This window comes from Ailuropoda melanoleuca, chromosome 5 (assembly GCF_002007445.2).
Source record: "Ailuropoda melanoleuca isolate Jingjing chromosome 5, ASM200744v2, whole genome shotgun sequence".
Taxonomy (NCBI): domain Eukaryota; kingdom Metazoa; phylum Chordata; class Mammalia; order Carnivora; family Ursidae; genus Ailuropoda; species Ailuropoda melanoleuca.
The window spans coordinates 4201807-4229128 of NC_048222.1; positions in this window are offsets into that span (position 1 = coordinate 4201807).

Here is a 27322-nt window from a genome sequence, read left to right on the forward strand (position 1 = left end):
CACAGCACATGGCACTATATTTTACAATGAGCGTAAAATAAATATGGTTTAAGTTACAGAAGGAATGAAATGAAACTCAAATTCATGACTTCGGAGAATAGAGAGTACAGTGTGGCTTTCTGTAGCTTCTTTATGTAGTAAAACTTCACTCCGTGTTACTATCATCATTCAATCAACTTGGAGCGAATTGTTAGCTCTCTTACTCGGTCATCGCCAAAAGCTGTAATAGAATAATGAAAAAAAATCTTAGTTTCCATAGAACAAACATTAATAAAATGTAAATTAATACTCTTATATTTAAAAAAAAAATCAGAGGGGCACCTGGATGGCTCATTCAGTTGGTCTGACTCTTAATTTCAGCTCAGATCATGATCTCAGGGTCATGAAGTCAAGCCCCTCTTCCGCAGGCTCTGCGCTGGGTGTGGAGTCTGCCTAAGATTCTCTCTCTCCCTCTCCATCTGCCATTTCCTCTCTTTCACTCTCTCTCTCTAAATATTAAATAAATAAATAAAACAAAATAAAATAAAATTTAACACTCCTGATCATTTTGATTTCCAATTGACCCAAAGACGTCTCTGCGAACCCCCAGGATTTTTCAATCTCTTTCAGCAGTTCAAAATATTCTTTTTACTCAACTTCTTAATTTCACATCCAATTAATGCTCACTCTTCCCCCCCTCCCACTGCTGCCAGTCAAATTTGAGTTGACAACTAAGAGTGGGTGGATGAGTGGCCTATTCTAATACTCCTTTCTCTCTTCTGTGTCCCTTTATTTTATGTTGTCGGACTAAAAGGGGAAGATTAAATAAAAGCATCAAATATTTTTTATTAGCAAGTGCCACTATGGTCCTTTTAGGTTGCTTATGACACAGGTATGCAGCCTCTGGGCATATCATAGGTTTTTGGGGTTTTTGTATTTTGCAGGTATTCAGACTGTGGTCTTGTCTTGGGGCCTGAATACCTCACAGGTATTCAGAGGCTGAGTATTTACTGGGGCTTATGAACCATCTCCTACTGTATCTCTTTTCTAGCTAGGTATTCCACAGACACATACTTCTGGGAAACCCTCTTTGCCCAGGTTTTGTAGAATACAAGACTGCCCATGACAGTGCAAGACTGTCTTCTTTCTTCTCTTATCTAAGCCACAGAAAATCTCTCAGCCTGACTACTCAAAACTTGTAGGATTGCAGATTATCCCTGTGTGGCCTACTTACTTGGCCCAGCTATTTATCCTCACTCCCTACTGTTCCTCCATTGAAGAGGACAGAAGGTAGGTCAGAAATCTTTTCCTAAGTGGGTGAATAATCACGAATGAGATGCTAGTCTTTTGAGCCTTCTTACTTGGCTGTAAAAAGATGACAAAAGCATGTCCCCAACCTTCTACCACACAGAAAAACAGAGAAAAGCCTCAGGACTCCTTCTCTATGCCAATGACCCACCGTTACACATATGTCTTTGAGTTTCCTCCCACTTTATAACTTTTGCTAGAAAAGATTAATAGGAAAATGGCTGAGGAGGCAGACTATTTTTGACTGCTTGTGTTTAAGTCCTAGGGAGCTATCTAGACCTTCCAATGTTGATTCTTTTTAGAGTATAGTAATAATCATCACTTCTTGTGTTCATTTTTGGACCTCACTCACTAATTCTGGGGCAACAGGAAAGAATCTACTCAGCATTCTGTTACAATTGTACAGATTGAAATCTCCTAAATATAAGCTACAATTCCTCTTCTTCTTTTTTTATTAAGTCTTTTTTTTTTTTTCTTATTTGGAAGGTGAAACAATGTAAGGTTGTACTTGTTTAGCGTTTTGGGTAGTCCTCAATTTCCATGTGTTCCAACACTGATATTAGACATTAACAAGATATGCATTTTGTGAGGTTCAATCTTAAATTTCCATGTGTTCCAACACTGATATTAGACATTAACAAGATATGCATTTTGTGAGGTTCAATCTAAATGACCACAAGAGCTCTTGACTATGCGTCTCATAACCTCTATGCTCTCAATGGCCAAGTTAACTGGGAATGTCCACAAGAGGAGTCATACTGCTTAGGGTCAGTGTCAACATCTACAATTTTTAAATTTTGAGCCAATGATTTTAACAATGACGAACTATGTACTTTATATCCATATTTATGCTTCACTGTGACATATGTTAATGTCTTCTAAATCTGTATGCAGCTGGTCATCTCCTGAGCTCTAGAAAAAAAAAATGCAATGCTCATGTCTAATTCAACATGATCAATACTAAACTTATCAACTTCTTTCCAAAATGTTGTATTTCTATATTCATTCTTTCAGAAAAATATATTTTGAGCATGCCTCTCATGGATTGGTTAGTCTCATGGAGGTAGATGGGTAACAAATAAATATTCTGTGAGACAATAAGTAGTAAAGGAAAGAATAAAGCAGGAAACAGAGGGTGAAGGGAGTGAGATTGGACATACATTGGCCAGTAAAGTCCTTTATGACAAGATGATACCCAGGTGAAGACATGGAGAACCACAGCAGTAAATCATGTGGATATCTGGAAGAAGAGCCCTCTAGAAACAGGGGTTGAGCTGGATCATTTAGGGTCAATCAAGGAGGCAAGCGTATCTGGAACCCAGTGATCAAGGAAGAAAGTGGTAGGGAGTGAGGTCAAAGAAGCTCTGTGGGTCATATCACATAGGCTGTTATAAGAGCCATGGCTTTTACTCTGGGTAATATGTAAGGCCATTCAGGATTTTGAGCAGAGAGATGATATGATCTTTTTTTGGATAATGTGAAAGGAGCCATGTGAAAGAAGAGACATAGTGAAGCAAAAGGAGTCAGTACAGCAGAAGACATTATACCTAAATTGTCAAAGTCAAAGACAAAATGAGACATTTGCAAACAGCAGGAGACAAGTCTTGTCACATGCAAGGGGACGTCCATAAGACTATCAGTGGACTTTGCAACTGTAATGGATTTCTCTTTGCAGGCCAGGAGAGAGGAGGATGGTATATTCAAAATATTGAAAGAAAAAAAAAATCAACCAAGAATACTATACTTGACCAAAGTTGTCCTTTGGAAGTAAGGAAAGATAAAGACTTTGAACAAACAAAAACTAAGAAAGTTCATCATCACTAGACTTGACTTACAAGATTTGTTAATGAGCATTTTTTAAGCTAAAAAAAATTGCTACTGAATATTATAAAAACACAAAAATGTGTAAAACCCACTGACAAGGGAAATATATTGTCAAAGTCAGATTCCCTGATATTGTAATGGTGGTGCATAAATCACTTACAACTCTGGTTTAACAGTTAAAAAACAAACATATTAAAAATAACCATTAGTATAGTAATTTGTTATGCAATATACAATATAAAAAAGATGTAAATTGTAACATTAATAACCTAAAAGGTAAAAATGGGGGGAGAAGTAGGGTTACAAAGTTCCTGTATGCTACTGAGGTTAAGTTATCAGCTTAAAATAGGATGTGGCAAGTATAAGATATTTTATTGGAACCATCATGGTACTCAAGAGAAAAACGTGTAGTAGACCCACAAAGATTACGATAAAGTAGTCAACGCATATCACCACAAAGGATGATATCGAAAGGGAAAGCAAAGCAAAGAAATCTGCAAGACAGAAAGCAACAAAATAACAAGAGTAAATCCTTACCTATCAATAATTACTTTAAATATAAATGTATTAAATTCTGTAATCAAAAGACAGAATGGTTGAATGAATAATAATAAGAAAAAAAACCAGGTCCAATGGTGCGCTACCTACAAGAGACTCAATTTAACTTAAAGGACATATGTAGACTGAAAAGTAAAGAGGTGGGAAAATATTTCAAGGTATGATAACCTAAAGAAACAGAGGTAGAAACATTTATATTAGACAAAAGAGACTTTAAGCCAAAAATGGTCTCAAGAAACAAAGAAATTCATTATATAATCATAAATGGATCAATTCATCAAGAAGATATAACAATTGTAAACATCCGTACACCCCACATCAGAGCATCTAAAGACATAAAGCAAATACAAACCGGTAGGAATGTAGGAATGAAAATAGTGCAGCTGACATGCAAGACCGTGTTTCAGATCCTCAGAAGGCTAAATGTAGAATTACAATCTGACCCACCAATTTCACGCCTTAGGCATGAAGAAGGATGGCCATTGTTTCCATTAAAAATACAGAATGATAGAATGTTTTCTCTGGACTTACATATCTTATGGAAGAAGATACTGAGATTGTAGTTATATCGTGCATGTTCAACAGCACACAGCTCTAAATGACGGACAGGGAAGTCGCATTTCCAGACTCAGTTTCCACAGACTGCTAGTGACGGTGTATACATTATCCTAGAACATCAGTGTGACTCCAGGGAGCTGTGATGTGTTACTATGTAACAGTTCAAACTGCGCTGGAGGAAAATAAGCACATCCCAGCACACGCCCTGAGAAACTCTAGCAGCCTAAAAAAGAACGGATCTCAGCTCAGAGAGGCTTTAATATTTTCTGATCCACATAAGTAAGCGTTATAGTTACAACATGCCTTTTCTGGCTGTATGCCTGAGTAGTCATCCTAAAAATAGCTCCTGACTCAAAACATATACCAAAATATATCAAGTATCTTATATAATATATCTCTGAGGTCATATGAATAATGAACGTTGAGACTCCCGATTTGAAGGAAAATGGGAATGAAACCACAGCATTAACATTTTGGAAGCCAGGAAGCATTATACTTGTGATAATGGAATTAGCAGCCCCTTAAAAAGCTGGATTCTAAGCTGGCAGCAGGGAAAGCCAAGAAATGACCTTATTTCTACAACAGACTCCTGCCCCCTCCCCCAATCCCCAAAAGGCTCAGGACTTTGTAGCATCAGGTATCTATTAATCGGTGTAAATCGGGGGATGAATATATAGAAATTTGTTGGAATCTGTATAAGAAGCAATTAGAAGCCCCAAACTGCTTCCCCCCACTGGCAGAAGGCAGGAGTTTACATTGTGGAGAAGTGGTTAGCAGAATCTTTGGATTGGGCAACACCAGGCTCAGTTGTTAGTTCAAATTTTACTGGAAGAAAACACACACTCCTGACAAGCACTCAGCATTCTTTGGTCAGTCAGCTCCCAGAAGGCTGGCAGCCAGGCCCACGAGTTCCCAGCAGAGTGCCGTAGGTACTTTGCGGAGCCTAACCAGCCAGAACAGGGTAAGGTACCAACACGCCAGGCTTCCCGATGGTACTGTTTTCTCACGCCGCAGGAGAAAAGTGCCACAAACGGGGTTGCTTAAACAAACTGAAATTGAGGGTCTCTTATTTCTGGAGTCTAGAAGTCTGAATTCAAGGTGTTGGTAGGGTTGGTTCCTTCTGTGGGCTGTGAGGGAAGAATCCATTCCAGACAGAGATCCCTCCGTAAATGGCCATCTTCTTCATGCACCTCTGTGTGTCCATATTTGCCCTGTGTATAAGGAAACCATTATTAGGGCCTGCCCTAATGACCTCATTTTAGCTTGATTGCCTTGACAAAGACCCTGTCTCTAAGCGAGGTCACATCGTGAGGTATTGGGTGTCAGGACTCCAACATGTCTATTTCGGGGGAGACACAATCCAACTCATTAGACCAACAAAACTGTCAAGCTCCGTGAACATACACAAAGCTTCTGATCTTCCTATTAATGCCTTACTTTTAAATCTATGGAGACAAAAAGACTGAGAAAATAACCAAGGAAATAGATATGTAGGATGAAGGAAGTTAAGAAACAAATTTTCAAACAGATATGACAAGACGTCAGCAAACAAGAACAGGTGTTCTGATTGAGTTCTATTCCTACGTGGGTTTTTTTTTTTTTTCATCTTTATAGATCTAAAAGCTGAGAAACTTTGTTCACGTAAATAAGTAGATGAGAATGTAGGAAATTTCCTGTGGCTCATAACTGCATGAACCGTTACGTATCAAAAATCACATAGAGATCTATTCCTAAAATTTTTTAGGCATAATTAATTAGCAAAAGGGTGAGATTCTACTAAAATCTCGTTGAAAGTAGAGCGTTATGAACCACAAACCCCGCATAAAGTTGTTATATAGTCAGTAGATTAATTTCTTTTTCTAAATAAACTGCAATGATTTAGACTGTCCTTCGGTACTCAAGGAACTTTTATATTTTGAAGCAATGTTCCATGGTAAAATTCTGAATGGACACACAGTTTTTTATTTTTATTTTTTTTTATTTTGCTCTAAATAAAGATTTTTTGGTATGCATTTTATTTTGTATTCATTTTTATTTTTCTGAATAATAGTTCTGTGCATGTCTAACACAGGCATGGATTTGTGTAAACCCCATGACAAGGAGGAAACAGACCCTTCTCCCAAAAAGCTTCTTTGTGTCTTCTTGATGACTTGTATTCAGGCTCTCTTCCCATACCTCCCTTCGCTTGTGGCAAACAATGGTTTCCTCTTCATCATGCATATGTGCTTTTGCAGAATGTTATAATAATGCATTTATATACTATGTAACCTTAGCTTTTTTTCATTTAGCATAATGCTTTTGAGACTCATAGAAGTGCAGTCCTTTTCATTGCTGAGTAGTATTCAATTGTATGGATATACCACACTGGTTTATCCATACCTGCATCCAAGGACATTTGGGTTGTTTCTAATATGGGGCAATTATGAACAGATCTGCTACATACTGTTGTGTGTGGTTTTTGAGCGAACATAGGTTTTGATTTCTGTAAGATAAATACATAGTCGTGGGATTGCTAGGTTAAGTATGTTTTAATGTTGTAAGAAACTGCCAAACCATTTTCCAGAGTGACTGCGCAATTTTGCATCTATCGGCTATCTATGAGAGTTACCATTTCTCTATTACTTTACTAACACTTGATATTGTTAGTATGATTTGTCTTAGCTATTGTGGTAGGTTTATGTAAAATGAGAAGGGAGTGATTTTGAAAGGAGAGGTAGGAAAGAAGGAATAGTAGCCTGACACCTTAACCCTAGGTACCCTATCAAGAAGATCACATGAGGAAAAAAGTCTTGTGGAAGTTGAGGTTAATTGCTTCCATTGAAAGCACTACGCTCTGGGCACCTGGGTAGCTCAGTCAGTTAAGTATCTGCCTTCTGCTCAGGTCATGATCTCAGGGTCCTGGGATTGAGCCCCAAGACCAGCTCCCTGCCCAGCACAGTCTGCTTCCCTCTCTCTCTCTGCCTGTCCCCCTGCTTGTGCTCATGTGTGCTCTCTCTCTCTCTCTTAAATAAATAAAATCTTTAAAAAAGATAAAGTAAACTGCTATGCTCACACACCTATTATGTGTTAACTTTACCAATGTTTGAAGACCTGTTCTAGAAAATCTTTCATATATATTAAATTAAAAAGGTAAATACATATTAGTAACTGGTAGGAAGGTATAAAAGTGCAGTCATAGACATACCCGGGGTTTCCACAGTTGTCACACTTCTTAAGCTCAGTTGTGGATACGCAAGCATTTATTACATAATCCTCTATGCTTTTTTAATAAAAGATTTAAAAATATATTCATCTCATCCTTTTCTTGTGAGGTCAGCTTTCTTTATGTCCACTAAGGGATGCAATCCCCCTCACCTCTTCTGTGTTTATTCTCCATTCAAGCTTCTAAACCTTAGACTTGGTTTGGGGAAAAAAAAAAGAAATATTAAATACTGATTATAATTTCCAAGGCTGCTGACATTCTTTATTTCCAGAAATTTATTTTTCAATTTAGAAGGCAACACACGATACTACTAAGAAACCACCTTTTGAAGTTAAACTAGATGGATCTCAAATGACAAATTCAGTGTGAAAAATAAATTTTCAATAACCAAATAGCAAGCTCACGATAAGTATGCCTAAATTCTTGGCTAGCTAGTTCTGTATTACAAATGGGCCAGGACATTAAAACAGTTGGTAGGATTAGAACAATGGTATAGAGAACTAATTGCAGGCATGACAATGTTCTTGTTTTTTTCTTTATCTGTAGACTAGACTTTTTCTGGACTTTGGTTTCTTTGAACATCATCACTTAATGCAAAACTTAATATAAAGTCATTAGCTATGAGAGAAGTGAAATTTCATTTTATCCTAGAAATATTGATTGCTATTATTTTTGCCTTTTTTAAGAAAATATATTTACCCAGAAGCTAATCTGTGAGCTGAGGACAGAGCATCTTGTTCCACCACGTAGCATCCAGCGTTCTTAAGAGTGCCCCTGCTTTCCCCATAGCAAACAGGTGTTTGTTGAATGACTGAATGAATGAGCAAATAAGTCAAGCTTAGTGAAGTGTGCTTTTAAAAAATTTAGTGTTTATGACAGCACTATAATCAAGTCTTATGTATTATTTGATTATTTTATATATTTGAGACTTTGTTTCTAAAGACCATTTTTTAGATGATCTTTCTCACTTATATTTCTTTTTCTTTTTTTTTTTTTAAGATTTATTTATTTATTTATTTATTAGACAGAGAGAGACAGGCAGTGAGAGAGGGAACACAAGCAGGAGGAGTGGGAGAGGAAGAAGCAGGCTCCTAGTGGAGGAGCCTGATGTGGGGCTCGATCACACCCTGAGCCTAAGGCAGACACTTAATGATGGTGCCACCCAGGTGCCCCTCTCACTTATATTTCTTAACTAACTTCTTAACAATAATATTAAAGCCTCGATGTCAGTTTACCCGTTCAAGACATATTTAGATGTATGTGACTTCTAGGGCCTTGACAGTCACCGACAGAAATGGCCCTAGGCACTGCTGTGTAGTGTACATGCCAATGAAATTATTTTCGTTTTGCAGATGTTTAGATTAATCTGTATCAACTCTGACTGTGAATATGTGTCTCCATGTATAATGATCTAGAGCAAAAGGATGAAAGCTGTTCTTCAAAGAAGAAAAAAGACATTCTGAATCTTTACTGTAAATTATACACCATACAAAATCAGTCCAAATTGTTCAAACCCTTGGACACTCACAGTGTTATTATGCTCACTGCTCAGAGTGCTGTATAATTATCCCAGTTAACAGCAGTTCGCTAGTGCTGATCTCCTAAGAAGAGTTGCAAGACTTACAGAACGAAAATAAGTACAGATGGGGGCCCCTGTTTTTGTTCTTTGACTCTGCATGTGAAAAACAACCACTTAAATCCAGGCTTTTTTTCATTTTCCTAGTTAAGATGTTAAGCTAGACAGATCAAGTGGTTGCTTGGTAAATAAGAATCTCAACAGTGAGCTGAAAGGCAGAGTGCTGTAAGCATCTCCAAAGCTAAATTCACTTAATGGGAATGGACATGAATTTCCCTTGCAGAATGAAGAAAATGTACTTATCCCATTGTGGGTTGTTGGGTTTTTTTGGGGTTTTTTTGTTTGTTTGTTTTTTGTTGTTTTTTTTCCCTTCTAAGCGTGGGGAAGTAATTTTTGAAAATATTTTGGCTTTTGGTATACTTTATCATAATTTATTGCAGTATCAGAAAATAATGAGGAGAAGACACATGGGTGGGAAAGTGGACAAGAACTCTAAAAGGAAACTGGAACCTAACATGGTGCTGGATTTCAAAATAAAACGAAAGCGAATGAGAGCAGTTTCAGGAACACTAATGCTGTCAGTTCCCCCACCCTAGCTTTTGCGCTTGGTGGAGAAGAACTGGGGTATCAGGAAGGAAGTCAATGCCGAGTATATAAAACCTTCTCCCGAGAACATAAACCTCACTCTCCCAGCGGCTCCTTTGGGTCCTGTAAATCAGTCTTCACTCTTAATTGTGTCAATTAATAGTGCCCTGAGTAAGCCACAGGGGCAAAGCCGAGGAGCCAGAGAAGGAGGTGAGTATGTGGCAATTCTCCCGACGTGATGGAGACTAACCTAAATTACACACTTTATGATAATGGCATTACTAACCTAAATATCATTGCGGATGATTCATTCCTATCATAATCATGGGGGAATCCTGCAAGTCAGCCTGAGAGAGAATTGGATCCTCATTTTTTATCGTTTGATTTGACACATTCTGCTCTACGCAGAATAGCAAGTCCAGAGTGTGTGGCATTTGCAATCCACCTCCAAGGGTTGCTCTTTTAAATCCAGCTTAGATTGGTCTGACCAAAAATTATGGACATTTAAATAGACTTAAAAGGGGATTGTTAGGAAGGAGGGTGTTTTTAGCCTGCGTGTTTTTCTGAGTTAGTTACTGTGGTAACTGGAGCTAATAGGACAGTTCTCCACGGGCAAAACGAATCTGAGAGTTTGCAGCAGTGACCTAGATAATCCAGACAAACTGCCCACTTCTGCCTGGAGTGTCAGGGAAATTGCTCTAATTCCCCTCTTCACTTTGATAGTGGGAGCCTACGCAGCTTTCTTCAGCATCCTATTAAAGCCTGAGCTCCTCTTCGTGGTCCATAGGATGGGGCTGAGTGTGTCAGTTGGAGCTCATTCTCCGTAGCTCTGGATCTGATTGCTACTGAACTGGATGGGACTGAAATAATAATTCGGTTGAACTCACGGGAGCCATATGGCCCTCTATACAGGGCAATCACTCTTGTGTCACTTAAAGTGATGCTGTGTGAATGGCAATAACCAAATGCTCCAATCCTGGTCACCCTTTGCTATTTCGTCCGCTCTACAGATACTTATTAAGTGTCTATTACCTCCCTGTGATGGTCTGCGGGAGCGGGACGTACATGGAGGTAGTGGAAATTGGTCCTTTCTTTGGGCCACCGAAACCCTGGACACGTTTCTCACGTTTGGGAAATTTCCCAAATTGTTTGCTCTCTGGGGAAACCATTTATTTGCTTTTCCAGCCTTGCTTTTCAGTTCTGATACAGGCTAGATTTTGAAGAGGAAGCTAGTGAAAGTCTCAGGCATCGTGGGGGTGGTGGCAGCTCTGAGTTCCAGAGTAGTGGAGGGAGAGAGCCCTTTAAGTGCCCAACACCATCATGTTGGAGGTAGAAACTAAACCATCTGTGCTAAGGTAACAGCAGGGAAATCTCTAATGAACCAGTTCTACAATGTGCTTTTCGGCATTGGTTTGGCTGTGCACCCTCTATAATTGTTCTCTGTCCTCCCAAACAATCCATAAGCTACCCAATATATTTTAATCAATAAATATATATATATATTTTTTCCTGGATAAACTAGCTAGAGTTGGTTTCTTATGTTTGAGATTAAATAGTTTAATGGGGAGCCAAGACAGATGGTCAGCTCTTCTAAGGGGAGAAGGGTGTCAGGAACAGAATTGTAGATGAGACCACCCCTGAGCTGAGACTGGAGAGGCTAACAGACCTCCCCATCCCGCCCCAGTTTGACCAGGCTTGTATGGACATAGTAGTAATTTGACTTTCAAAAAGGTCTGCTTGAAATAGGTACAAGAAGAATGGACACAGAGACAACAGATGTCAAACCCTTTAATTCAATTACAAATTACAATGCTTTGCTATACTTGAAGAATTAGGATTTCAAATTAAACATTTGGGGTTTGATCCCATCATTGTATTAGGGTAATTAATGCAACATACAGGTTCTCACATCTCCAGGGTTCAACACAGAAAACTTGAACTCTCACTCATGTCAGAATCTGATGTGGTGATGCGACTTCCTAGAATAGTTCTTTTTTTTTTTTAAAGATTTTATTTATTTATTTATTTGAGAGAGTGAGTGAAAGAGAGCATGAGTCATGGGCAGAGGCAGAGGGAGAGGGAGAAGCAGTCTCTCCGCTGAGCAGGGAGCCCGATGCAGGGCTAGATCCCAGGACCCCGAGATCATGACCTGAGCCGAAGGCAGACACTTAAAAAACTGAGCCACCCAGGTGGCCCCCTTGAATAGTTCCTATAAAAAGTGGGATTCAGGCCACATCTGGTGGAATATATGGACTCCAAAGTCACCTCAGTGTGGCAGAGGAAGAAAGGGAGGATGGAACCCAATGTCTCTTAACCTCCTGAGATCAGAAATGACTTCCTTCCTACTAGCTTGGCCAGGTTACTTTCATATCTCTCACCCAGCTTCCAGAAAGTTCGGGGAGTATGGAGAAGCCCAGAGATATTTGTAAGCCTTCATATCCTCTGCCATTCTATCCTCTGGTCACTCCATATCCATTCACTCTCTCTTCCAGCGCATAGAGCACACACACACACCCCTCCCCAAGGGAGATGACCCCAAGTCCCATCCGGTTACTACAGTTAGCTCAAATCCTAGGTTTCTGGGTGATCCCATATCTTCTCCATCCAGATGTTGTTCCTTTTGCTCCTGAGTCCCATGGGTGAAAGAAACATGGCAGATTATCTGTGCTCCTCCCCCTTACACACATCCACTATGTAGAATGTTGAAACAGGGATTAGAGATGCAATAAAATTCCCAGTGGGAAGGAAGAGGAATGAGATACAGCTATAAATGTTCTATGGCAATTATGAAATCAACAGGGGGCAGAAAGTCTGAAGATCCCTTCCCTGTGGCATGGGAAGCACCTTGATTATTTTTTTGTACTTCTCCCTGCGTAGAGTTTCTTGCCTGATTCATTTCTTTCTGGGAACCCTGGCTATACCTTCCTGCCAGTTTGTTCCTCTCCACCATCTTTTTGACAACATCTGAAAAGGATGTTGGGGAATGTGACTACTTTACAAGTTGCACAAATTTCTTGGCCTGCTTCCCACATCTGTTCCATACAGATGGACTGTAAGGAGCCTATGGATCGTTCAGTTTTCAAAATGTAAAAGGGATTTTATTTATTTACTAATTTATTTTGATTAAAGCTTGAAAATTAGTAGGTTTCTGATCTATTTGCGTCCTATACGTTTTATGGGCCAATAAGTATACTCAAATTCTCTTTGAAACATGGTTCTTAATCTGACTCCCCTCCTCCTTTCTTTTTTGCTTAGGTGCCAGCTTCTCTCAACTGAGCTGTCTCTACTGGATCCCTCTTGGGTACCATGTCAAAGCCTGGGCCCCGTATTTTATTTTTGCTATTGTTGCTCACCCAGGCCCACATGGGTTTTGACCACTTTCTTCCAAGCATAATCACGCAGTACCTCTCTACAGACTGGGTCAGATATCTTTTCCTTCTTGTTCCCGGGTTCTCTGATGTCACATCAGATGCGACATCCTCAGGGACTCATATGCATACAACCCACAACTGGAATTGCTAAAAAAAATATGAATGTAATTGGATCCATGCTTGGCTTCTGGGGAAAAGGACACAAGGGATAAAGTCTCCCACCTTCTTTTCCTGGGTATTCAGCTCTGAGATGCACTCTGCAAATCTCGCCTATCATGCAAAATTGAATGTCATTGTCTAGAACAGTGGCCAACACCAGAAAGCATTTCCTTGTTGGTCTTCCCTTTCCCTGACTCATTTCTTATCTTTCATTCTCTCTCAAATCCCTTCCCAATAAGCTCCTTGCCTATAGGCCTTCCGCTTGGTCTCTTCTTCTGAAGAATGCTTAGGGTAAAGCTAGTGGCTGGCTGGGGGCTGGCTGGTGGAAAGGAGACTCACTTAGTGTGAGCCCGCCTTCTTTCATCCAACTGAGTTCAGGTATTTCCCATCTAGGAAAAGTTTTACAAGACTCTTGTCACACAAAACCTTTTTGATCTCATAGTTTCCCTGTCCAACCTTGGATTTCCATTGTTTGTTTGCTGGCCAGCCTGTCTGCTTGCTTGGGGTTTATAAGCCCTTGGTTTCTCAATCTATCTGGTCCCTGAATTTCTGAACATCATCTATTCCTTTCAATTTCTAGCCACTTGCTGGTTGACTTGTTTCCTCACCTCACGTCGATAGCATCTTGCCAAATATTACCAATCGTGTCCACCTCACAAAACGCCTTTCTTCTTTTTAAGCTTTTTCACTAGGTTGCAAAAGCAATAGGGCCTGTGGCTCACCTCCCATATGATCATGTTGGCCCATTCACCAGATGTTTCATGTCTGTTTAACCTGGATCACCAGTGTCCCAGTCCATCCTCTGTCCCGCCTGGCTCCTTACCACCTGCATCTGAACACCAACCCCGTAGCACACATTTTGTATTTCTGTCACAGCAGCACCCAACTTCAAGTGCTGGTTTCTACATTAGTCAGCGTCCTTATCGCTTGGGGCCACCACTATACACCCCCAAACCCAGTGATTCATTCCCTAAACATTCACTTCTCCCGCTCGCGCTGTCCCCTGCCTGCTGGGAAGCCTCCCCCACTGTGCGGGCAGGCCATCTGGAACACACAGGCTTTGAGGACCCGGAGGCGAGGGGGGAGATGGGGAGAGACTCACTGCCCCAGCTCTGAGCGACACTGTCACTTCCGCTCACGGTCTGTTGGCCACACAGATCACAGGGCTCCACCTTCAGTGCAATAGCATCTGCGGAATAAATGGGGAGTCTGTGGCTCTCTGATCAGCAGTGTTTCTACTACCTTCATTTTGGTTGAATCTTAAATTTCTCCTCTGTGGAGCAGGGGTTATAAAACCCGTCCTACTTTTAAGAGTCATCATGGAGCTCCCATCCAACATGCTTTTCCTGCATCTCCTGATGAGGTACAGAGTTTCCACAAATGCTAATCCTTTATTAAAAAGGAGAAGAACTCGTCTTTCAACTAGTAGGCATTTTGTTACACTTTCTTGTTTATTCCTAGAAAATCTTTAAAAAGAGACATCCGCGTCCAGGTTACAGTAAGGACATGCCAACCATGGTTGGTTTCCATGGCTAATTATTCCTACCAGAATAGGCTGCTATTAACTTGCGCTAGTTTGCTCTATATCATCAACTACAAATAAAACAAAACACACCAAAAAAGTGTGTCTTAAACTGATGGCCGTGCTATTCACAATGCAATCTCTTATTCCCGTTCTATTCCAGATCTGTTTCTGTTGGCTTCTGGTTTCTAGATCTCTCCCACAAGAGATTCATCCCAGGAAAATGACCTGATCTGACCTATTACATCTGCTCATCTCTTGCAATAAATCCTCTCTCTCATTTCCTCCCCAAATATATGCATCTCCCTTCGCCACGCCAGAGACCTCGGCTCTTGCAGACTCACTGATCAGAAGGTGGATCCTGCATTTGTATCAATCTCACGGAATTTCAAGCTACTCCTTTGATATTATGTAACTGCCTTTCCTCAAAGTTGTTGCCAAAAATCTCTCCCTTTCCTGCAGAACTTTCATCTGGTGTGTATTTACACTGCAGTCCTGCTCTGTGTGGTCTCGATGTTGGAGGAAAATCATCTGTACAGACCAATGAAGTGGAGCCTTCAGCTTTTAAATGTTAAATGTAGTCTTTGTGGACAGTTAATAAAGATTATTCTACTCCCTTAAAATTTTCCAGGCTCTGGATGATTTCGCCATCGTTCCATCCCTCCATTTTGATTAGCTGATATAGTCTGCAAAATATTCATATTTTACTAATCTTTTATTTCGTATATAAGCTAACATTTCCTAATGGCAAATTTTTTTTTCCTCTGAACTAAAGATTGCCTTTTTTTTTTTTTTTGGTAGACTTGTAAGATAATTTCAACTTGCTTTTTTTTTTTCTTTTTTAGGATGGTTCTTTGTGCAACAGTGGTTAGTTTCTCAGAGTTCTTGTTGAGTCATATCACTTATTGTACAATTAAAGTCTTCAGGTGCAAAGAAGCAGATGCATTTCAATCTGCCCAGCAGGAGGATTCACACCTCCAAATAGATACACTGGGAATTTCTTCTGTATGCTTTTCACTCATTTTATTCCGTGATGCACAATAACTTAAGGTCAAGACATGGACTCTGATTTCTTTCCTCGTTGGGTCAACCCAGAATCACTAAGGTGATCCTGTCCTCAGTTTACCCATGATCCCATGAGCTGTATGGATATTAACATAACGAGCAGCATTTGTGTGCTGGTGGTCATATTTAGCAATAGGGTAATTCTGACCATTAGCTTAAAGTACTCTTTGTTTAGTCTCAGAATGTCAATAGGCTAGCGGAATGAACGCTAAAAATATGGAAAAAGAAGAAAGGCTGCCTGGCCATTCTTTAATTTTCAACTTCTAATTAAGGTATTTTGACAACACACAAAAGGAAAGTTTTCAGATAAAAACACTTTTTAGAAAGTAGTATAAAATGCCATTAATTGTGATGCTTTTGTAACACAGTGAATCTCTCTTCTTTGCAGCTCTACTGCTCCTGGAATATGTCCTCACTTGAAATGGTTTTGTGATAAAGCGAGGTGGGGGTGGGAGAGAGTATGTTTTCACTCAGTCCCACATATACGTATCTGTAGATGAATGCAGGGGACCACACACAGTACATACAAAGAAATTGATGTGGCATGGGATATTTACTTCTGAGCACAGCAATTAATCACTCAGGACAGCCGAATTAACCTAGCTAGGGACTGCTAAGAATAAACTGGACCTTAAAAAAAAAAAATGAAAAAAGAAACTGGAAACTTTGTGACTTCTTGGCATTGGATGACATACTTTAATCCAAAGTCAGCCCTAAAGAGAATGTTAGAAAAGCCCCTTTCCTTCACAGCCCTTTCCACCTTGACACTGGCTTGGAGTCTTGCATGGCTAGTGGGCAGTTTTTCAGTGAAGAGGCACGAGATGTATTATTACACATTCTAGAATTTATCAAAATATTAAGTCACTTGATCTATGGTCTATATTGATTTTCAAATCTTTTAGAATTCCCCAAATTAAAAAAAACATTCACGTTTACTGTTGAGAAAAAAAATTAGTGAAAGTGTAATTTTAAGGAGAAATAATACCTGTTTTTAATTTATATACAATCAACAATTTTTTTAGGAACTTGCTCGCTGTTCAAATACCAGATGATCTCTGTTCTATAATTACCTATTTACTTTTAAAAAACACAATCTAGATGCATAGATTTTGTCAAATCTGAAGAGAATTTGACTCTTGAGAAACTTATTTCAGTCTAAAATTAAAGCCCAGAGTGTCTTCAGTAAAAGCAACACTCTGTTAAAAGCGAGACAGATTCCTAGGATTTCAATACTACATATTTTCTAAATGTCGACTATTGTCTGGATAACCCAGATGTCTTCTGAATTAGTAGGACTCTTCTTTCTTCTGTCTGTCACTCTGGACTTAGCTCCTTGCCTATTTACCAGTGCATATCCATAAAGGTAATTGGAGGTTAAAGCTTATAAACTGAATATCCCTCTTCCTGTTAATTCAAAGCTACCTTTTGCTTTTATTTGAAAAATTGAGATGTTCATCCTCATCTCATAGAAATGCAGAGAAAACACATTTCTAGTTTTTTTTTTTTACTGCTGATCTTACTTGATCAAATGATTTTTATTTTTTTATTTTTTTATTAATTTTTTTTATTATATTATGTTAGTCACCATACAGTACATCCCCAGTTTCCGATGTAAAGTTCAATGCTTCATTAGTTGCGTATAACACCCNAAAGTTTGATGCTTCATTAGTTGCGTATAACACCCAGTGCACCATGCAATACGTGCCCTCCTTACTACCCATCACCAGTCTATCCCATTCCCCCACCCCCCTCCCCTCTGAAGCCCTCAGTTTGTTTCTCATAGTCCATAGTCTCTCATGCTTCATTCCCCCTTCTAATTACCCCCCCTTTCTTTATCCCTTTCTTCCCCTGTNTAAAATCATATCTGTCAATAATCTCTATCAATCTAAATGGCTTAAACTCTCCCATAAAACGCCACAGGGTTGCAGATTGGATAAAAAGACATGACCCATCCATTTGCTGTCTACAAGAGACTCATTTTGAACCCAAAGATGCATTCAGACTTAGAGTAAGGGGATGGAGTACCATCTTCCACGCAAATGGACCTCAAAAGAAAGCTGGAGTAGCAATTCTCATATCAGATAGACTGGATTTTAAACTAGAGGCCATAGAGAGAGATACAGAAGGGCACTATATTATTCTTAAAGGAAGTATTCAACAAGTGGATATGACAATTATTAATATATATGCCCCCAACAGGGGAGCAGCAAGATACACAAGCCAACTCTTAACCAAAATAAAGAGACATATAGATAAGAACACAGTAATAGTAGGGGACCTCAACACCCCACTATCAGAAATAGACAGAACACCCTGGCAAAAACTAAGCAAAGAATCAAAGGCTTTGAATGCCATACTCGACGAGTTGGACCTCATAGATATATATAGAACACTACACCCCAGAACCAAAGAATACTCATTCTATTCAAATGCCCATGGAACATTCTCAAGAATAGATCATGCTCTGGGACACAAAACAGGTCTCAGCCAATACCAAAAGATTGAAATTATCCCCTGCATATTCTCAGACCACAACGCTCTGAAATTGGAACTCAACCACAAGGAAAAACCTGGAAGAAACTCAAACACTTGGAGGCTAAGAACCATCCTGCTCAAGAATGACTCGATAAACCAGGAAATCAAAAAACAAATTAAACAATTTATGGAGACCAACGAGAATGAATACACAACGGTCCAAAACCTATGGGATACTGCAAAGGCAGTCCTAAGGGGGAAATACATAGCCATCCAAGCCTCACTCAAAAGAATAGAAAAATCTAAAATGCAGTTTCTATATTCTCACCTCAAGAAACTGGAACAGCAACAGAGGGACAGGCCTAACCCACTGACAAGGAAGGAGTTGACCAAGATTAGAGCAGAAATCAATGAATTAGAGACCAGAACCACAGTAGAGCAGATCAACAGGACTAGAAGCTGGTTCTTTGAGAGAATCCATAAAATTGATAGACCACTGGCAAAACTTGTCCAAAAACAAAGAGAAAGGACTGAGATTATTAAAATTATGACTGAAAAGGGAGAGGTCACGACCAGCACCATTGAAATTGCAAGGATTATTAGAAACTTTTATCAACAGCTATATGCCAAAAAACTAAACAATCTGGAAGAGATGGAGGCCTTCCTGGAAACCTATAAACTACCAAGACTGAAACAGGAAGAAATAGATTTCTTAAATAGGCCAATTAACTATGAAGAAATTGAGTCAGTGATAAACAACCTTCCAAATAATAAAACTCCAGGCCCAGACGGTTTTCCTGGGGAATTCTACCAAACATTCAAAGAAGAAATAATACCTATTCTCCTAAAGCTATTTCAAAAAATAGAAACAGAAGGAAAGCTACCAAACTCATTCTATGAGGCTAATATTACCTTGATCCCCAAACCAGGCAAAGACCCCCTCAAAAAGGAGAATTACAGACCGATTTCTCTAATGAATATGGATGCCAAAATCCTCAACAAGATCCTTGCTAATAGAATCCAACAGTACATTAAAAGGATTATCCATCATGACCAAGTGGGATTCATACCTGGGATGCAAGCATGGTTCAACACTCGCAAATCAATCAATGTGATACATCATATCAACAAGAAAAGACTCAAGAACCATATGATCCTCTCAATTGATGCAGAAAAAGCATTTGACAAAATACAGCATCCTTTCCTGATTAAAACCCTTCAGAGTGTAGGAATAGAGGGTACATTTCTCAATCTCATAAAAGCCATCTATGAAAAGCCTACTGCAAGCATTATTCTCAATGGGGAAAAGCTGGAAGCCTTTCCCTTAAGATCAGGAACACGACAAGGATGCCCACTCTCGCCACTATTATTCAACATAGTACTAGAAGTCCTTGCAACAGCAATCAGAAGACAAAAAGGGATCAAAGGTATCCAAATCGGCAAAGAAGAAGTCAAACTGTCTCTCTTTGCAGATGACATGATACTCTATATGGAAAACCCAAAGGAATCCACTCCCAAACTATTAGAAGTTATAGAACAATTCAGTAAGGTGGCAGGATACAAAATCAATGCCCAGAAATCAGTTGCATTTCTATACACGAATAACGAGACTGAAGAAAGAGAAATTAGGGAATCCATCCCATTTACAATAACACCAAAAACCATGCGTTACCTTGGAATTAACTTAACCAGAGACGTAAAGGACCTATATCCTAGAAACTATAGATCACTTTTGAAAGATATTGAGGAAGACATAAAAAGATGGAAAAATATTCCATGCTCATGGATTGGAAGAATTAACATAGTTAAAATGTCCATACTACCCAGAGCAATCTACACTTTCAATGCTATCCCGATCAAAATACCGAGGACATTTTTCAAAGAACTGGAACAAATAGTCCTTAAATTTGTATGGAACCAGAAAAGGCCCCGAATCTCCAAGGAACTGTTGAAAAGGAAAAACAAAGCTGGGGGCATCACAATGCCGGATTTCGAGCTGTACTACAAAGCTGTGATCACAAAGACAGCATGGTACTGGCACAAAAACAGACACATCGACCAATGGAACAGAATAGAGAACCCAGAAATGGACCCTCGGCTCTTTGGGCAGCTAATCTTTGATAAAGCAGGAAAAAAACATCGGTGGAACATGTTTCTAGTTCTAACCATGAAACTTATATAACTTTAGGATCCATCTTCTACTACCTTAAACTAAAAAATCAAGCTGTGTTTCTGAAAAAGTGCCTAACACAATAATTTAGTGGAGACACAAGGGAAGAACACTGGGAAAGAAGGTAAAATGATGTCCTCTTAAATTTTTTAGCCACTAGGTCTCTCAACTAGCGTTACTTTCAAAGGATGAGAATAACAAAAGAGTAACTCCATCTTGAGCCAACACGTGCAATTGCGGGAATGGCAGTTTCTATAGATTTTTCCTTCTGGCTTTAACAGGGGGCCGGACCCTGGTGTGCTTAACAGCCTCTGTCTCCCCATGTCCAGCGGCTGCCAGTGTCGCGAGGTGGTTGTCCTGTTCGTGCATAGGACCCATAACTCCAGAGGGTCACAGCACTGTGCACTGCAGCCCCCGCTGCCTCACCCCCCCAAACCCCTCCACTTGGCGCAGATCGGTGGGCACCTGACTGTGCTCCTTGAGGCTCAGCAGAGAAGCCGGGGGCTGTCCCCGTTCTCTGTGAACCCGGATATGCTGCTGATCCATCCCCACCCGGTGGCCTCTCTCTGTGGCCACCTCACCTGTTGTTTCTTACCCTCCTGCAGGGCACCAAGGTTGGCTCCTGGTGCTTCCTGTCTCTCCCTTTGTCCCTCCAGAAATGGAGTTCTCCCCAACCAGGGAGAACAGTTACCCTGTGTCCACGTGGATGACGTCGTGCCCTTCTCTTCCCGTGAAAGGCACACCATCCATCTGCGACAGTCAGGCTGCCCTTTAGAAACAACTGCTGTTTTTATTTCCCAGCTGACTCCGTGTGTTGTTAGAGTCTGTGTTTATCTGAATCTTGATTTTTAAAAATGTTCTCTTGATAATGGATGATTCTGTGATGACTTTGAATTTTTTCTTTCCTTTTCCCTAAAACGTGCTTCATTTAAGTATCACTTCTAAGAGTCTCTAAAATAGTTCTAATTTAATTTTCAACGATTAATAAATCCTAATAAATGTTTGTTATTTTATTAAAGTTAACTATATCTTTCTGCGATTGTGGGTTTTTTACCTGAAGAGTCAGATTCAACAATAATTATTTACTTTAGATGATATTTTATTTTGGTCATTCATAATAACAATTCTCATCATGTGGACATCCTTATTGTTTTTCTTTTACACTTCCACATAGATTGCATTGAGAATGGAATAAATTAAAATACATTTTTTTAAAAAAAATGAACATACCTTTAAATAAAATAGTTCTGTCTGATAAAGTCTCATAAGAAAGTTATGTTGGTTTTCTCTCTTAAAGTTCTGGTTAAGAAACCAAGCAGGCAAAACAAACACAAAAACAAAACAGAAAACCAAAGGAACAAAATAGGCAAAACAAATTCCCACTTAATGAGGCTATATTAAATTCTCCTGTAAATTAGTGTCTAGGTTTTGTTCTAGTAATCACTACACTTGATTAACAACTGGAGAGGAACAAACAAAATATTCACAGAATGGAGATACCTGGCTGCCAATATAGAAAAGGGTAGTCCCTCGGTAAAAACAATGTCTTGAAGTGGTTCAATTTAATTCTTATCACAAAGATTATTTTTAATGATGGGATATTTTATAAAACAAACACCTTGCAAAACATTAAAATTCAGTAATTATAAATAGTATTTATCCTTCTGGCTTTTAGCTTCAACATTGTGAAAGGAGAAAAATCTCCTTTTTATTTTAAAATTGGGGCACCTGGGTAGCTCAGTTGGTTAGGCATCCAACTCTTGACCTCAGCTCAAGTCTTGATCTGAGGTTCATGAGTTCAAACCCTGTGTTGGGCTTCATGCTTTGTATAGAACATACTTAAAATAATAATAATAGTTATAATAATAATAATAATTACTTGTAACTATTGGGTATTATAGAACTTATATTTAATTTTGACATTGTCATTTGCTAGGTGTGCAACCTTAGTCATTTGGTGATTCAGTAATTTCTTGATTTCCATTTCTGCAGCAGTCAAATAAGGACGATGGACTAACTTGTTTGTATAGTCTCTCCCAATTCCTAAAATCCTGTTAATTTGGTAACTTTTCCTGTTTGGGTCAGATAGGTAAATGGTCAGTATCTGAGAAAAATTCTGTATAGCTATGAGCAGATTCAAATCCATTGAAGGTCTAAACATAAAGTCGAATATAAACCCGCTAACATCTATGTTTGTTCTAGCATTTTTCTCATTAAAATATTGGAACAATCATTAAAGATTTTTTAGACAGATTTTCATTGCAACTATTCATTTGTAAAATATAAACCTTAATTTGAGTTTAAACAAGAAATGTGTAAGGCTGAGGCAGTTGCATAGAGAATAGCAATTGATAATAAGCAAGAATAATAGTTACCATTTGAAACTACAAAGAGTGTTAATAGTTACTATTGCTTGTATGATCTAGGAGGTGTGGACAAAAGAAGTCAAAAGGGAAGGCTTGAGAACTAGGGTGACATGTGTTTTAAGTGTTTAGTTCATATATTTTAAATGTTATTTGTATTAAATATGGAGCTCTTACAAATAACTGGCAAACATCAGAACTAGTCCCTTCAGCCTTTTGCTGAGCTAAAATTTGCTGTGATATCAAAGCACAGATTTTTTTTTTAAGTAAGTTAAAAACACTTATTCATGTAACTGACATGGAATTAATCTAGCTGGGAAGTCTGGGATATTTCCGTCACCAACAACAGCATCCACAATTTCTTCCTCTAGCTCGGGATTACAAGTGTGTTTTTTCAGGTCCTTCATTTGTATTCTTTGCTCAGAGAAAGTGAAGTCGGGTCTGTTCTTCGTGGTGTGTTGGAGGAATTCTCTCATCTTGTGCTCGGAATATGAAGCCCTTGACACCTGGCTTTCTGGGACAGACACTGAAGCCGGAAGACACAGATCATTATCTCGGAGCTTTGCTGTCACCATGTCTCTCCCTGCCTCTTTATCCAACTTGATGACTTTTGAGCTCTTGGTTCAAAATGATTGGAATCTGCCTAAAAAAGTGAAAATTTGAAAATAAAGTGGGAAACTGATGATATAAGTTCTACAAGCTTTTCTAACCATTTCCGCAAATGTGAAGTATTTTTTTTTTAAGATTTATTTTATTTGAGAGGGGACAGAAAGGGTGGGGGGGGGATGCAGAGAGAGAAAGAATCTTGCAGGCTCCCTGATGAGCACAGATCCTGATGGGGGGTTTCATCTCAAGACCCTGAAATCATGACCAGAGCCAAAATCAAGTGTCAGGCACTTAACTGACTGAGCCACCCAGGTGCCCCCAAATGTGAAGTGTTTTATGTGTATATCTCCTTAGGATATAATGCATGGGTTCAGTAATGTAGGCAAATCCACTTAGGTCTGTACTGAGATCTCAAAACTTTTTTCCTTTGGGTGCTCTAATGTACAGAAAATTCCATTTTCTGTACATAACTATGAAATGAAAACCCAGACAATTTTTTCTCCTTTCATTTAAATGATAACTACAAAAATCAGGTATCCCAATATTTTTCTTTTCCCTAAATGTTCAGTTCCATGTGGAAATAAATATCTCTACATTTTATAATGCCTTTCGTGTTTAATCATGTTAGTATATACAGACATCATAATGTAAGGAAGTGATCACATTTTCTTGTGTGATTAGCCTTACCCACAAGTTTAACATTGCCTAACTAGCACTTTTTTTTTTTTTAAGATTTTGTTTATTTGTTTGAAAGAGAGCAGAGAGCATGGAAGAGAGCAAGCATGAGCAAGGAGGAAGGACAGAGGGAGAGGGAGAAGCAGGTTACCTGCTGAGCAGGGAGCCCAATGCTTGACTCTATCCCAGGACCCTGGGATCATGACCTGAGCTGAAGGCAGTTGCTAAAGGACTGAGCCACCCAGGCACCACAGCCCAGCTAGCTCTTGAATAGCATGTTACTGCAGAAAGTGCGATGATTTACACATAAACAATGAGGAAGAAAGTGCCTTCTCAAACTTTTTTTTTGGGGGGGGGGTTTCAGAATATAAGCATTTTGCTTTGGTTTTATTGCAATTCTAAGAAATACTCATAGTTTCACCTAATTTTATTTTGCAATACATTGAATCTCTCTTTCTAACAAACATTTTATGTGAGTCTTTAAGTTATTTTAAGACAAGGAAGAATTGGAGACAATAAATATGTACAATAACGTTTCTTAGCAGTGAGCTTAAAATTACATAATCAATATGCATTTAATTGTAATTGTATTACTAGAGATTAAGTTTATAAAGTGGGTCAACTATGCAGTAATTTAACATAACTCAGGATAAGTAGATATTAATTATTTAGGTACTGAGAAGCACTGAGAAATACTATACAAATGGAATGCAATTTAAAGTGATTAGCATTACACATTTTTGATACAGTGTCATTGTATCTGAGAACTCTGACCAGAGGAGAATTCTGAAGCCAAGAGATTTTGTGTCTTCTAGACCATCTGTTAGTGGTCTATACGAATGAGTTTCTGGTGTTGGATTTTCTTCCTCTTCCCCGCATAGTTACTCTTCACTTTCTTTTAGAGACACTTCAATTTGCACCAGCTTATGGGACATTATGAAATTCCCTGGGATTAATTCGCTTCTATTTGTTTGTTTTAAGAATATCTGTAGAGTAGCCATTCTTCTCACAGAGAGAAAATGTGGATGCGCAGACGTGATCATGAAAGTGGGAGCTGGCATGAGCAGGGGTGCAGGGAAAGCCAGCGGGAGTAGAAGCAAGAGGTGGGTTAATCTGCAGTGGGAAGAATGCGTGTCTCCATGAGGAAGGGCTGAGTGAGGAAGCGGATTTGCTGTCTATGTCCAGGAGGATGGCAATGGCTGCGATGAATCATTTATGGCCAGGACACCTGCTGCTGAGATCCCCATGTCACCAAATCAGGCTATACAAACAGGGCGTTAGATACTGAACAATCTCAGCTGCAGAGATGAAAGCACAATAGAAATTCACCAAATGGTAATGAAAAGCTAGAACAAAGAAAGTGACTGTCAAACTCACTAAAAACAATGACTTACCCTTGAGGAAAATAAGGACACGCTTTTAAAACAACAAGTACACCTTCAGTGGAGGAAGAGGTAAGTAAAGGCATGAGACAAACTGGATAATCTTCAGTTCATACTTTGCATCATGGAAGAATGATTAACTCACAGTGGATCATAGGGTTAAGTGTAAAATTGAAAGCCATAAAACTTGTTGGAGAACATAGAGGAGAAAATCATGGGGTCTGGGCTATGCATAGATTTCCTAGGTGTGACACCAAAAGCAGAAATCATAAAGAAAATAATTTGCTAATTGGGACTTTGACTTTGTCAAATATATGAATGTCTGCTTCCTGAAGGACTCTGCTAAGATAATTAAACATAAGTCATAGAAAAGACCAATCACAGGTATACACATAACATATTGATTAAAGGACTAGTATTCAGAATATATTCAAGACTTTCAAAACACAAAAATAATGAAAAAACAGCCCAATAATATAATGGACAAAAGATCTGAGCAGTTACTTACTAAAAAAAAGATATTAAAACCACAATGAGACACCAGTATATACCAATTAGAATGGCAAACAGAACAGAATGAAACAAAACAGCCACTACCGAGAACCAACAAGGTTGTGGAGAACTAGAACCCCTGTATATTGCTGATGGCAATGCAAATTGGTGCGAACACTCTGGAAAAACATTTGGTGTTTCTTATAAAGTAAAACACGCACTTACTGTATGCTTCAGCAATCCCAATCCTATGTATTTACCCAAGAGAAATTAAGATTTATGTTCTTACAGACACCTGTACCCAAATGTTACTAGCAGCTTTAATATAGTGGCCAACCTAGAAACAATTCCACTGTGCCTCAGCTGGGCACTGGGTAAACAAACTGGGGTATATCCATTCAATGAACTACTCAGCGATAAGCAGTATATCTCTGACACGCTAAGAAGCATCGATGGATTGCTAATGCATGATGCTAAGTGAAAGAAGCCAGACTCCAATGGCCACATATTGCATGATTTCATTTATATTCTTGCAAAGTCAAGTTATCAGTGTCATTCAGGGAAGAGGAGTGAAGCTAGGAGTTAGTTTCAAAGAAACAAGGAAGAGTTTTCTCAGGTGATGAGCATTTTCATTGAGGCACTGGGTACTTATATGACTATGTGTTTGTCAAAACTTGCAGAACTGAGGGGTGCCTGGGTGGCTCAGTCATTAAGCGTCTGCCTTTGGCTCAGGGCATGATCCCAGGGTTCTGGGATCGAGCCCTGCATCGAGCTCCCTGCTCCGCTGGAGCCTGCTTCTTCCTCTCCCACTCCCCCTGCTTGTGTTCCCTCTCTCGCTGGATGTCTCTCTCTCTCTGTCAAATAAATAGATAAAATTTTTTAAAAAAATTAAAAAAAAATCTTGCAGAACTGAGCACTGAAAAGCAATAGTTTTCATGTATGTACATTATATCTTAATGAAAACAAAATTAAATAAACCCAAACCTTAGAGAGATAAGGGAGAAAATTGCAAATGTAATAAAGCATATAATTATATGAATACAATTTAGTAAAAAAAAATACAGTTATGAAAAAAGAACAAGCAGTTCTTAGAGATCTCAGAATAAGAAAAGCAGTTGATTTGTAAAATCAATATATGTAAAATCAGTATATGGACTGAATAGGGGAAGGGCAGAGGTAAAAGAAAATTCATGCCAGGTATAAGTGAAGTGAGTCATCAAGGGCTGTATCATATTTATAAAAATACATCCTTGACAACCAAATGACTGAATAACTATAAAAATGAAAAGGTGGAAAAAGTTATATCAGTACAGATTAAATGAAATCAGATAATGCTATTAAAATTGTGAAAAAATACTTAAATGTCTCATAGAACATTCAGGAACATAACACCCTGAGTGAGGTTATTTGTGACACATATGTTGGAAAGAAGCGATAGGTACCATAAGTCCC